The sequence below is a fragment of the Mirounga angustirostris genome, unplaced genomic scaffold (assembly GCF_029215605.1).
Source record: "Mirounga angustirostris isolate CCGP_5_RB_7025 unplaced genomic scaffold, mMirAng1.0.hap1 SCAF_14, whole genome shotgun sequence".
NCBI lineage: Eukaryota > Metazoa > Chordata > Mammalia > Carnivora > Phocidae > Mirounga > Mirounga angustirostris.
Genome location: NW_026991722.1, coordinates 90,495,365 through 90,503,196, shown reverse-complemented (window position 1 = coordinate 90,503,196; position 7,832 = coordinate 90,495,365).

The following is a 7,832-nucleotide window of genomic DNA, read 5'->3' as shown; positions in this document are numbered from 1 at the left end:
GATTCTCCTTAGCAAAGCTGTTATAGGAAGCCTGCAGTTAAAAACTTCATTGCTCAAGGACACCCCAGGACCCACCCTGGGGGCCCTGAGCTGTGCCAAAGGGTAATATCTCCCCCTGGACCCCAGTCAGAATATTTACTGCGCTCTGACTGCTACCTGGCACTGTACCAGGGCTGGGTACACAGCAGAGTGAATCAGACACTGTCTCTGCACTTAAGAAGTATCTAGGTTAGGAGGCCAAGGCCAGGCCTTGAAGCTCAGCTCCTAAAAGCCATAGCTAGCCCAGGTCTGCTTTGTACTAACTGCAACAGAGAACCTGTTTTGCCATACGGCACTGTATTTCTTTTAAAAAAAAAAATTTTTTTTTTTAAGATTTTATTTATTTATTTGCGAGAGAGACAATGAGAGACAGAGAGTATGAGAGGGAGGAGGGTCAGAGGGAGAAGCAGACTCCCTGCTGAGCAGGGAGCCCGATGCGGGACGGGAGCCCGATGCGGGACGGGAGCCCGATGCGGGACTCGATCCCGGGACTCCAGGATCATGACCTGAGCCGAAGGCAGTCGCTTAACCAACTGAGCCACCCGGGTGCCCCCATTTTTTTTTTTTTTTAATGAAACAGAAGACAGACAAAAAAGCTTCATCTCTTGCCAGGACACTCCAACCATTCTGAAATAATTGCACTTCTTTGTGCAGGTGTTCTCTGGCACTTGTTTTTTTTCTGCTCAGTATCCTATTCGCCCACCCTTTTCTTCTTCCACCACCCATGCCTGGCTAACTCACCCTCAAACTTAACAGTCTTCTGAGACTTTTAGTCCTTGAGAAACATCCTTGGTCCTTCTCTAGGTTCTCACAGGTTCTCACTCCATCAGAGCGCAATCACTCTGCTTCTTTTTTTGTCTGATTCCCCACTAACCCATGACCTCATGAGAGAGAAGCAGTATATATCTCCAGCACCAGCATGGAGGCAGCTATACAATGCTCTTGAAACATATTTATTAAACTAATGGGAATAAAGACAAAGAGGGGAAAAAATGTTAAGAAGCAGAAGAGGTATTTAGATGGCTTTTTTCCCCCTAAATAAGCACTTACACCTTATTACAGACACCACAGTAATTAAGAGCTAAACACCTCGTTCTCATATGAGAAGTAACAGGGTGACACATGAAAAATCCATGTTACCACGTTTTTAAGCCAAGCTTCTAAACATCAAAATTCCCAGGATACTGTAGCAGTTGAGAGTAGGAAGCCCTTGATGAAGGATAGTTATTCTTATCATTAGTAAGTGATAAATGTTTTGCTTTTAGAAGGGGGTTTCTGGAGAATGTGCTTATTTAGGGCATGATGAAAATAATTCTTATCTACAAACATTTTGTTTCTTAGATGCAAACAATAAAAGTACAAAAAAGTCTTCACTAAATCAAAGTCTGCTTTTTTTTTTTTTCCCCAAGTGGGTGATTCCTTGACCCATATAATACATTCTGGGTCATTTAAGTTCATTCAGTATGTATTATGTGCCAGGGACTGTGCTAGGCAGTGGGGATACAAAGACAGGATACAGTTTTTTTTTCCTCCTAGAAAGAGTAGAGAGGAGAGGTGAAGGTATGTGAATACCCAAACCTCAGTAATACAAGGCCCAGTGAAGGAGGTGTCAGAAGAGATATAAACAAGAAATCTTGTTGGGGGCATTTGGGTGGCTCAATCGGTTAAGCATCTGCCTTCGGCTCAGGTCATGATCCCAGGGTCCTGGGATTGAGTACCGCATCGGGCTCCCTGCTCAGCAAGGAGTCTGCTTCTCCCTCTACCCCTCCCCCCTGCTTGTGATCTCTTTCTCTCGGATAAATAAAATCTTAAAAAAAAAAAAAACCACAGAAAGAAACCTTGTGGGGTTCAGAGGAAGAAGCACCCACATCTGGTCTGGGTCAGAAAAGGGCTCTGAAAGAGAGGAGCCTGGGAAGATAGAAATGGAGGTGGTAGAAAGGAAACATTTCAGGTAGATAAACAAGGCCAGGGCCAAGGGAGGAACGGCACACATCTGCGTTCTCTGTAAATGCCACTGGGCTGGGTCAGAGTGTATATGCTGACTTCCCAAAACAGAAAATTATTATTATTATTTTTTTTTTTTAGAGAGAGAGAGTGGCATGTGGGGCAGGGAGAGGGAGAGAGAGAATCTTAAGCAGGCTCCTCACTCAGCGTGAAGCCTGACGTGGGGCTCGATCTCACAACCCTGAGGTCGTGACCTGATCTGAAATCAAGAGCCAGTTGCTTAACTGACTGAGCCACCCAGGCACCCCAGAAAATTATTCTTGAACATCAGCACACGACTGGCTCACCTGAGATTATCAATATGGTCATATAGGCAGTCATTTTTTTTTAAGTAACAAGCAAAATACTACTTTGCCAAAAAAATAATTCACTTTCCTTCCATAGCCGCCTTCTGAGAAAGTTGTAAAAATGTCAAAAAACTTGTTTGTTCTTAAGTACACTCAAAAGAGAAGAAATAAACTAAAGATAAAAACCCTGGACTATAAAAAACAAACAAAAAAACTGGACTAGAAATTTTTTTTTAAAGATTTTATTTATTTATTTGACAGAGAGAGACACAGCGAGAGAGGGAACACAAGCAGGGGAAGTGGGAGAGGGAGAAGCAGGCCTTCCGTGGAGCTGGGAGCCTGATGCGGGGCTCGATCCCAGGACCCTGGGACCATGACCTGAGCCGAAGGCAGACGCTTAATGACTGAGCCACCCAGGCGCCCCTGGACTAGAAATGTTAATCTAGTGTAGCAAAATGGAGAGTGGGAAAGAATAGACAAATAAATGTACCCTAAAGTCTTAGTCATTATTTAATTGTGATGTTATTAAAGAAATACACATTGATTAGCAATGGGAAGGTAACCATGGTAGAATTGAAAAGCATAATAGAGCTTCTAAAATAACAGGGAGGGGGAGCCTGGCCACCCAGGCACCCCTTAAGATTTTATTTTTAAGTAATCTCTACACCCAACATGGGGCTTGAACTTATAACCCTGAGATCAAGAGTCACATGCTCTACCAACTGAGCCACTCAGCCACCCCTAGCTGGATTTTAAATATATATATAGAGAGAGAGAGAGAGAGAACCCACATAAACAATGTGACAAGGAAAGGTTAAAAATAAATGGGAATGCCTGGCTGGCTCAGTCAGTAGACCATGTGATTCTTTTTTTTTTTTTTTTTAAAGATTTTATTTATTTATTTGAGAGAGAGAGAATGAGAGAGAGAGAACACATGAGAGGGGATAGGGTCAGAGGACGAAGCAGACTCCCTGCCGAGCAGGAAGCCCGATGCGGGACTCGATCCAGGGACTCCAGGATCATGACCTGAGCCAAAGGCAGTCGCTTAACCAACTGAGCCACCCAGGCGCCCCGACCATGTGATTCTTGATCTCAAGGTTGTAAGTTCAAGCCCCACATTGGGTGTAGAAATTACTTTAAAAAAATGAACGAACGAAAATATATATGTGGTCAAATATATGCCAGATAAATGCAAACAAAAAGCAAACAGCATTATTCATAATAGGTAAAAGGTGGAAATAAGTCAAATGTGTATCAACTGATGAATGGATAACTGTAGTATATCCATGAATGGATTATTCAGCAATGAAAAAGGAATGAAGTTCTGAACATGCTATAATATGTATTAACCTTAGGGGTGCCTGGGTGGCTCAATTGGTTAAGCGACTGCCTTCGGCTCAGGTCACGATCCCAGAGTCCCCGGATCGAGTTCCACATCGGGCTCCCGGCTCAGCGGGGAGCATGCTTCTCCCTCTGAACCTCTCCCCTCTCATGCTGTTTCTCTGTCTCTCTCTCTTTCTCTCAAATAAATAAATAAAATCTTTTAAAAAATTAAAAAATATATGATTAACCTTAAAAACATGTTGAATGAAAAAAGCCAACCACAAAAGATCATATATTATATGATTCCATTTGTATGAAATGTTCAGAAGAGGCAAATCTATAGAGACAGAAAGTAGACTAGGAGCTGCATAGGACTTTGGTGAATGAGGGCTAGGGGGAATGATAGCTAAGGGGTATGAGGTTTCTTTTTCAGGTGATGACAATGTTATAAAATTGTGATGATAGCTGCACAAACTTGTAAATATACTAAAAGCCATTGTAGTAAAAAAATGCAAGAATATTTTTAAAATCTTTCAAATACTCCAAATAGTAGAGATTACCTAGGCTGCTTTCTCTGAACATAGTCTAGCAAAACTAAATACCTGCAACAAAGACAGGAGGAAAATGTAAACACTTGGAAATTAAGAAATACTTCCTTAAATAAGTAAAAACAAAAAACAAAATTTCAAATCATCTATAATATTATGAATAAAACACTTCATACCAGGAGTGCCTGGGTAGCTTAAGCATCTGACTCTTGGTTTCAGCTCAGGTCATGATCTCAGAGTTGTGGGATCAAACCCCACGTAGAGGCCCACATAGGGCTCCAGGCTCCGCGTGGAGTCTGCTTGTCCCTTTCTCTCTTCTCCTCCCCCTACTCTCCCTCTCTCTTTCTCAAATAAATAAATAAATAAATAAAATCTTAAAAAGGAAACAAAACAAAACAACAACAAAACACTTCATACCAAACATAGGAATGCTGCTAAAGCTGTATTCAAAGGAAACTGTATAGTCTTAAATATTTTGTTTAAAAAAGATGAATGAGGATGCCTGGGTGGCTCAGTTGGTTAAGCAACTGCTTTCGGCTCAGGTCATGATCCTGGAGTCCCTGGATCGAGTCCCGCATCGGGCTCCCTGCTCGGCAGGGAGCCTGCTTCTCCCTCTGACCCTCCCCCTTCTCATGTGCTCTCTCTCTCTCATTCTCTCTGTCTCAAATAAATAAATAAAATCTTTAAAAAAAATAAAATAAAATAAAATAAATAAAAAAGATGAATGAATTAAATATTCAAAATTTAAAGTAGTATAAGAACCATATAAACCAAAATAAAATAAAAAGAAAATTCAAAAAATTAAAATCTAAAATTAACAAAACAACAATTTGTCAAAAATATTTTAAAGTATTTGAGGGGCATCTGGGTGGCTCAGTTGGTTAAGCATCTGCCTTCAGCTCAGGTCATGATCCCAGGGTCCTGGAATCAAGCCCCACGTTGGGCTCCTTGCTCAGCAGGTAGCCTGCTTTTCCTTCTCCCTCTGCCTTTCCCCCTGCTTGTGTTCACATGCTCTCTCTCTGTCGAATAAATAAATAAATAAAATCTTTAAAAAATATATTTTAGGGATGCCTGGGTGGCTCAGTCGTTAGGCACCTGCCTTTGCCTCAGGTCATGATCCCAGGGTCCTGGGATGGAGCCCCACATCAGGCTCCCTGCTCCACAGAAGGCCTGCTTCTCCCTCTCCCACTCCCCCTGCTTGTGTTCCCTCTCTCGCTGTGTCTCTCTCTGTCAAATAAATAAATAAAATCTTTAAAATATATATATATTTTTAAAGGATTTGAAAGGACCAATAAAATAGAAGAGAAAAATATCTTGGCAAGCCTGAATAAAGGGTAAAGTATAGAAAAAAATAATAATAAACAGTAATCATGAATAAAAAAGGAAATATAACCACCAATAAGAGCAATTAAAAGAGGGTATTATATGTAACTTTCTGCCAAATAATTAGAAAATCAAAGGGAAATAACTTCCTGGCCAAAAAGAAAAACCCAACCTATAATTCCTCTAAGAAGAGAAAGAAGGCCTAAGTAAACGAACTATGAAAGCGCCGGAAAAGATAAATATCAATCATCTTAGAAGGCACCAGGTACAGATGGTTTTACAACTGAGATGTCTTCAATTTTAAAGAACAAGAGGAGGGGCGCCTGGGTGGCTCAGTCGTTAAGCATCTGTCTTTGGCTCAGGTCATGATCCCAGGGTCCTGGGATTGAGCCCCACATCAGGCTCTCTGCTCAGCTGGAAGCCTGCTTCTCCCTCTCCCACTCCCCCTGCTTATGTTCCCTCACTCTCTGTGTCTCTATCAAATAAATAAAATCTTAAAAAAAAAAAAAAGAACAAGAGGAAACTTGGGGTGATAGGTATGTTCATTATCTTCATTTCTTCATTGTGATGATGGTTCCATGGGTAGAGGCATAAATCAATTGTACACGTTAAATTGCATCAATTGTGCACGTTAAATATGTACAATGTATTGTATGTCAATGATACCTCTAAAAAGATGTTTATGGAAAGAGAAAGTAGGACTTCCTATTCCAGTGATGATGAGCTAATCCTCTAATCCTAAACAACTGTAAAACAGGAGATGATTGTTTTCAGGCATTTGAAAACGGGCAGCATACACTATGATTCTTGAGAAAAGAGCAATATACTAGATGAGTCCCATGTTTGTCCTGGCTTTCTGTCTGGGGACAGTTTCCCAATTACACTGAATCCCAAGCAAAGAAGTGGTCTTCCTGCGCTTAAGAGGCAGAAATCAGTATTTGGGACTGCTGAAGCAGCAGGAATTTGCAGGTCAGGGTACAGAAAAGCAGGGAATAACACAACAGGAGGTGGGAGGAGGCAGACGTCTACACAGGAATCCTTGAGTCTTTGGCCAAAGAAGGCTGGGCTGTAGGTTCTGTATGTACAGAGTGAGACTCTGAGGCTTAGCAGAGAACAACTGCTCACTCAGGGCTGAGAACTGATCAGAGATACCGGGGTTTACTCAGTGTTAGAACATGTTAGGGTTCAAGCCCAACCAGAGTAGACATGCTGAACATTTTGGGCATTAAGTTGAGACCCCAAAACGCCATGCTATAGGAGTAAGGGCTACATCCTAGAGTAAGGACCATGCCCCAGAACCAAAGACAAAACCAAGAACTGTCCCAAACAAAACTTAAAACCAAACCTGATAGGTATGAGAAACTCCACCAGTAATTTAACCACTTATCAGAACAAAACTCAAAACCCTTGAAAAGAATGCAATAAAATCCAGACTTCCTAGAATGTGTCATTCATGTCTACCATACAATAAAAAGTTATTACATATGTGAAGATGAAGAAAAATGGGATAAACAATCTAGAGAAAGTCAAAGGAAAAAGATCCCAAGAGGACCTTGATGTTGGAATTAGAAAAGGATTTAAGGGGCGCCTGGGTGGCTCAGTTGGTTAAGCGACTGCCTTCGGCTCGGGTCATGATCCTGGAGTCCCGGAATCGAGTCCCACATCGGGCTCCCTGCTCAGCAGGGGGTCTGCTTCTCCCTCTGCCCTCTTCCCTCTCGTGCTCTCTGTCTCTCATTCTCTCTCTCTCAAATAAATAAATAAAATCTTTAAAATAAAAAAAAGAAAAGGATTTAACACAACTATAATAAATATGTTCAATGATTTTTTTTTTTAAAGATTTTATTTATTTATTTGACAGAGAGAGTCACAGCAAGAGAAGGAATACAAGCAGGGGGAGTGGGAGAAGGAGAAACAGGCTTCCTGCAGAGCAGGGAGCCCGATGCGGGGCTCAATCCCAGGGCCCTGAGATCATGACCCCAGCCGAAGGCAAACGCTTAACGACTGAGCCACCCAGGCGCCCATGTTCAACGATTTAAAGGAAAAAAAATGAATATAATGAGGGAACCACTCAGCAGAGAAATGGAAAATTTTAAAAATGGGATCTATAGAACAGGTAAATACAATATCTGAACTGAAAAATTCACCATGAAGTTAATAAAAGACGAAGAGCTGTGAATTGTGCAAGACTGTTGAATCACAGATCTGTACCTCTGAAACAAATAATGCAATATATGTTAAGAAAAAAAAAAAAGAAGATAGCAGGAGGGGAAGAATGAAGGGGGGGTGAATCGGGGGGGGAGACAAACCA